The 6,270-nt window shown below is 41.5% G+C and overlaps 1 non-coding gene across 1 annotated transcript; it reads left to right on the forward strand.

Annotated features, from left to right (window-relative positions):
- The first annotated feature begins 1,974 nt into the window (after positions 1 to 1,974).
- On the forward strand, positions 1,975 to 2,165 carry LOC115869311. The gene has a single exon (XR_004046123.1). It is a non-coding gene; the product is annotated as a U2 spliceosomal RNA (small nuclear RNA).
- The last annotated feature ends 4,105 nt before the right edge of the window (positions 2,166 to 6,270 follow it).

Consider the following 6,270-nt stretch of genomic DNA (forward strand, 5'->3'; position numbering starts at 1 on the left):
TACCAGGTGGCTTCACAATGTCCACAGAAGTTCTCTTTTCATTCCATTTTACTATGAATTTATATGGCCTCCTAATATAGCCTTCTTTTGGATAACTTAAGAAATGTCTCACACTGGTCAGAGAACCAACTACGATCTCCACAGTTAGGGTTCACTCCCTCGCGGCCATCAGATTCATTCCAGGGCACAGTGCCCCTGTGTTAGTCGGGGTACTCTGGAGAAACAAATCCACAGCGACTCATGTATAAGAGAGAGTTTTATACAAAGAAAATGTGCATCACGAAAACATCCCAACCCAATGCTCCCCAAGCCCACAAGTCCAACATTAACCCATACCCAACACCAGTCCACAAAGTCCTCCACCTCACAAAACAGAGGCAATAATGCCGACTGCAGGAGGAAAGCTGAGTCCGTGAACGAACAAGCATCTCAGCACTAGCAGGGGTCTCCACACGGCTGCTCCAGCACCCAGGGCTGCATCGGGATAGGTCCATGTAGCTTCTCCTTGGGGATGTCTTGTAGGAAGTCAATCTTGCAAGCTGAAGCAGGGAACTGCTAAGGCAGCTGCACCCGATAGAACCATCACAAAACAAGAGACCCGAGAACTAGAAAGGCGAGGCTTCACCACCCATTTATCCCTCTGCCTTTCAACCAGCCCCACATGTGATTATCGGCCAGGCTGGCACAATTAACTAACTCAGCCCCTTAGGGGGCAGAGTAGACCTGCCCTGGTGGGTTTATAAAGCTGCAAAGATTTATGGGAGCAGAAAGCCTCGTCTGTCTTCCATGGATTGGGGTTTGAACTCCTGACCAACCTTTCTGTTAGCAATCCAACGTGGAACACACCATGTCGCAAGGGCTTTACAGAGTTGGTATCACACTTACCATATTTTGCATGAAAACTTGTCCATATCTACCGAAAAACTCAAGAAATGTTTACCCTCAAGGCCCCCTGAAGGTAAAATATCCTTTCTGACTTTCCACTTTGAAGTGGAAAGAACACTTTAATTACCCATTGCACTGAGGCCATCAGCAGACCGTCAGTGTCTTCCACGTTCTCCATCCGCTCTCCCTCGCCACAAAGTTCAAGCTGTTGGACTTCAAAGCCCATTCTCACCCCCTTCTCCTTCTCCTCTACTCCGGAGCTGAACTTTAACTCAGTCTTTTACAATTAATTCTCACCTTAGACAAAAATGATCAGTAAGCTTTAACGCAAACCTATGAAACCAAGCTCAGTTGACCATCTGCTACTAACCTTCTTGCCCAATGTGGTCACGTGCTCTGTGGTCCAGTCCTCCATTGTGAGGTAAGTGCACTCTTCCTTCATCCTCGATGGAGAGGTCCCGGGGAGCCGAGGTCCTCTTGTGCTCCTCTCAGTTCTCCCTAGGAAGTAGAATCCTGCAATAGAGCCTAAGTTTTAGGCAAGGATTTTGTAATGCCAACGTGACCATGTTGATTTTCAAATACCACTTGCTCTTAGATGCAGGGTCACAGTGCTTTGCCTGCTTGTTTGGAAGCACCGTTATCTTCACATAGGACTTTCAATATACATATCATTTCACTGGCATATCTTTTACTTTATAGACCATGGGCATTCGTCAGCCTAAAGTTGCTGTCTAGATTCTAGACCCATGTGTCCATGTTTACTGTAATGACCCTTCTACTGGCTTCAGTCAGTCTTAGTCCTTCCCATCCTGCCAGCTCTACTCCCGGTACCCTGTTCGTGTCTTGAACTGAGAATTTCTGCTTTGACTGCATGAATTAATGACATGATTCTAGGAGGCTCTCAGTAGGAAGGCAAGGAAGCTTAACCATGTTGTAAAAGTCCATGTTGTAAAAGTCTTAGAATGAAACAGATAATTAGAATACCTGGACTTTGTTTATGAGTTTTCTATATGTACAGGACCTCAGGGCATTACTTTAATCTCAATGCAAAGTAAGGTTTTATAATCCATCGTAAAAATTGTATGTGGGATCGCTTCTCGGCCTTTTGGCTAAGATCAAGTGTAGTATCTGTTCTTATCAGTTTAATATCTGATACGTCCTCTATCCGAGGACAATATATTAAATGGATTTTTGGAATTAGGAGATGGAATAGGAGCTTGCTCCATCCACTCCACGCATCGACCTGGTATTGCAGTACTTCCAGGAACAGTGCACACACACACACACAAAAAATGTATGTGGATTACAATTGCAACTATGTAAAAAAAATGTGAATGTAAGCAAAGTCTGAAAAATAATTCACAAATAGCAACGAGCTTCATATAAGGGGTAGCTGAATTAAGGGTGATGGAGTTATAAAGTTGTCCTATTTTTAACATCATTTTTATATTTTGTAAAGGAAAATAGAAAGTTTACCAGGAGATAATATTTTGCAGGCAGGATAACAATAAAAAATCTTGTGGTTATCAATGCTTCTTTTTTAATGAGCTCTTCCTTACTCAAATCTTGGTTTAGCTGTGTATTGATTTTAGCACATGCCCCTTTCATTTGCACATGTGTGTTTTCCAGAGACTCCAAAAGGTTAACAACTGTTATATATCATTACATACTAACAGGATGGTCTAATGGATAAGGACTGAATCAGCAATCTTGATATCTTCCGATTAGCCTGGTGACCCTGACAAGCCACTTAACATCCATCACCTCTGCTTCTCTTTCACAACACATACGTAATAATAATTGTTGAAATAAGAAAATACCTAGGAAGTATAGGAAGAGTCTTTAATTAAAAAATGGAAATTTAATGTAAACTAAAGTAGCACAAAGGTCTGGGTAAGCTATTTTAATATAGTACAGGACATTTTTATTGAAAAAAAATGTTCTTGGATTATAACGACAATTATGAACTAACCATGGCATGTGAATTAAACTATTAATATAAAAATACTTTTCTAACTATCAGAATAATCTTTTGACCAGGATTTTCTTTGAGAACCCTAGTATAGCACTTAAAATCGCTCATTATTTTTCATGACCCAAAGTTTGGATTTGCAGAGTAAAGAAAAGAAAACATTAATTGGCAAATAAGACTGCAAATTTGAAAATGATCATCTCTAATCATTTAAAATTCCTCTAAGCTGTCTGGTGGTCACGCTAGATTCACCAGTTGGGATCATCTAAGTGTTAAAATCCTGCCTTTTCACAAGTCATTTGAAATATAACGGCCGAGATTAATTATCATTCTGCTGCCGGAAAAGCACACCTTCAAGCTGTTAAACGGGTGAATCGAGAGCTCGTATGACTTTAGCAAGAACGTTATTCTCCGTGGGGATTGCTGCTATTAACAGTAGGAAATGCATCATTTTAAGACATTAAAAATGCATGGAAATGTTTTTCACATGTTTAAATAAAAGCCCTCGTTCTTTACAGTAGAACTTGTCTTCCCTGGCTTCTATATTGTAAGAATTTTTGTTAGATGTTCCTGGTTGTGCTATCTGAGATGGATTTTGTTTTCAAATCTCTATCTTCCAACTTCTGTTCCATAGAGATAGTGCTAGAGAGTTCTTAAGTTAGTAACAGTGGATAATGTTTGCCATCTGACATTTGAAGGCTATTGTAACTATGAACACTTATGCCTAATACAGCAATAATAGCTACTTATTTCTATTTTTTAAAATTATTCAAATTCAAAGATCTCATGTGCTGAATTTGTTGATTTTTTCCTGTGAATATACTAGAGTTCATATAAACAATTTGATAAAATATAACCTTAGCAGGTATTTGAAATATGAAAACGTGGGAGAAGAATTTCTATATTGGAAACTATTTTTAAATAATATAATGCAATTTCAAAAATTCAAATTGGTAAAGCTCTAAACTTATTTTCACTTCCAATGCTGGGAAAGATACAATAAAATGTGTACCTTGGAAAGTAAATTGGTCTGTTCTGGAAAGCAATTTGATTATCTGAATCAAGAGCCTTATACATAATGTCACCCTTAAACCCAGAATCACCCTGCTGAGAGTGCATCCTTAGGAAGTAATGCAAAATATCACTGACTACCTCCAAGATGTGCCATCATTTTTATAATAGCAGAGCTCCAGCAATAGACACATAGTTTTCTAAAGAAGGCATCCGGGTGTGTAACAAATTCATGGGAAGGTACTCATAATCAGGTACACTGTGCTGAGTGAAATAAGTCCATCACAAAGGGCCAAATATCGTATGAGATCACTGTTAGAAAAAGTCAAGAATCGGTTATCACACAGAAAGAAACCGTTCTGATGGTTACCAGGCATGGGAAGAGGAGGGAAGGGGCAGGGAAGAGAATGACGCACTAGATAGTAGACACATGTCAATCCGAGTCAAAGGAAGGGCAGTACACAATATGGGAAAGGTAGTGCAGCCCAGCCAAGGCCAGGGCGTGAAGAGGTCCACAGGCCAAAGGACAGATACAAAAAATTCTAGAATACCGAGATGCCTGCTCTAGCCATAGAAAGCTGCATAAACAGCAGCTTGCTGTGCTGGACAGGGTTCTCTAGAGCAGGGGTGTCAAACTGGCAATTCCCTCGTCACAATAAAATATAATGAGAGAATTGTGTATACAGTATTGCCTCGATCTCCCCTAAGCATTATTTTCTTCATAACCATTTTTTCTATTTTCATTTTATTTCAGAGCATCGTGGGCCACAAAAAATTACCTTGGGGACTACATGCAGCCCGAGGGCTGCCAGTTTGATACCCCAGCTCTAGAGAAACAAATCCAGGGAGCTTCATATGTGTATAAGAAAAAGGTTTATATACATGAGCAATTGAATATTGAGAAAACATCCTAGCCCAGTCTGGATCAAGTCCATAAGTCCATAAGTCTGATATTAGCCATTATGTCCAATATCAATCTATAAAGTCCTCTTCAGACTCACGAAACACCTGCAATGACACCGAATACAGGAGGATCACAGGCTAGTGGATGGGAAGTCTTGTAGATCCAATGGTATTGCAAGCATCTCAGCACTGGCAGGGGTCTCCATGTTGCTTCTCCAGCTCCAGAAGCCTGGTTGCATCAGGGTAGGTCCATGTGGCTTCTCCAGTTCCCAGGGTGCAGCCCCAGTGTCTTGTCAGTAGAGCATCTCCCAGAGAGTGAGCAAAGAGAGAGAAGTGTCCCCCGCCTCCAAGGAGGAAAAACAGGAATTTCCAAAACCTCAGGAGAAGGCCATGCCCACACAGAGGCCTCATTGGCTACACAAGATTGACAGACTAGACTCCACCCCTTCACTTTTAATCCTCTCAAGTCCCAAATTGACACCAGATTATGTAACTACCACACTTGTGAATAGAGACAAAGGCAGGTACGCATGCTAAAAAGGTATGGAAAGCATACCTGAATATGGGAGCATATATGTATAATAGAGAGGTATCTTTATGGGTATTTCTACATAATTATCTGTAAGTGCTACATCCACATTTATATATATGTGAGGGGCTTCAAAAAGTTGGTGGAAAGTGGAATTCGAAGATAATGGAATTACTCCCACAAACTTTTTGAAGCCTCCTTTATAATAAAGCATACTGGTTGTACAAGTTATGGAAGCTTCTCAGACACCAACACCTCACGAGATTGCATGACTGGGTTTGAAAGTGAAGGATGTCAGTCCCAGGGAACATTTAGGCAACTGGTGTAGCCTAGTTCATAAGATAACGCTCCATGTCCTCCTGTGACGAGGAGGATCTGGGGCCTTACAAACTGGAGAGCTGCCACCAAAGACACAACTACTGGTCTCTTCTCATCCGAAGCAAAGGAAACAGAAGAAAACAGACTGCAGGAAGCAATTGACCCAAAGGACTAATGACCCATAGCCTCCTCCACCCTAGCCAGGGAACAGAACCTAGCCAGTGCTCTGCCACCGCTGCCAACCACTCGACCAGGGAGACAATAGAAGGTCCTGATTAAAATGGGTAAGAAATGTAGAACAAAACTCAAATTCATGTAAAAGACCAGACTGCCGGTCTAACCGGGACTAGAGGAACCCCCAAGACCACTGGCCTAAGACAGACAACCTTCTAACTCGGAACGGAAGACACTCTCAGGGATCACCTTGGAGCCAACTAATAGATGGGCCTATAAAATAAACACAGATACTTGGGATCGTGTGCTTCCTAGAACAACCAACTGTAAGAGGCCCACAGGGCAACACTGGGCCCAAAACATAGATGAGAAAGTAGCGAGAGTGAAGAACACAGAAGGAACGGAACCAGGGAGCACAGGTGGAAATGGGGGCCGTGCTCACACAGTGATGACTAATTGCAACCAATGCTGAAACGAA

This window comes from Echinops telfairi, unplaced genomic scaffold (assembly GCF_000313985.2).
Source record: "Echinops telfairi isolate 266 unplaced genomic scaffold, ASM31398v2 ScPeMD7_23;HRSCAF=83, whole genome shotgun sequence".
Classification (NCBI taxonomy): Eukaryota; Metazoa; Chordata; class Mammalia; order Afrosoricida; family Tenrecidae; genus Echinops; species Echinops telfairi.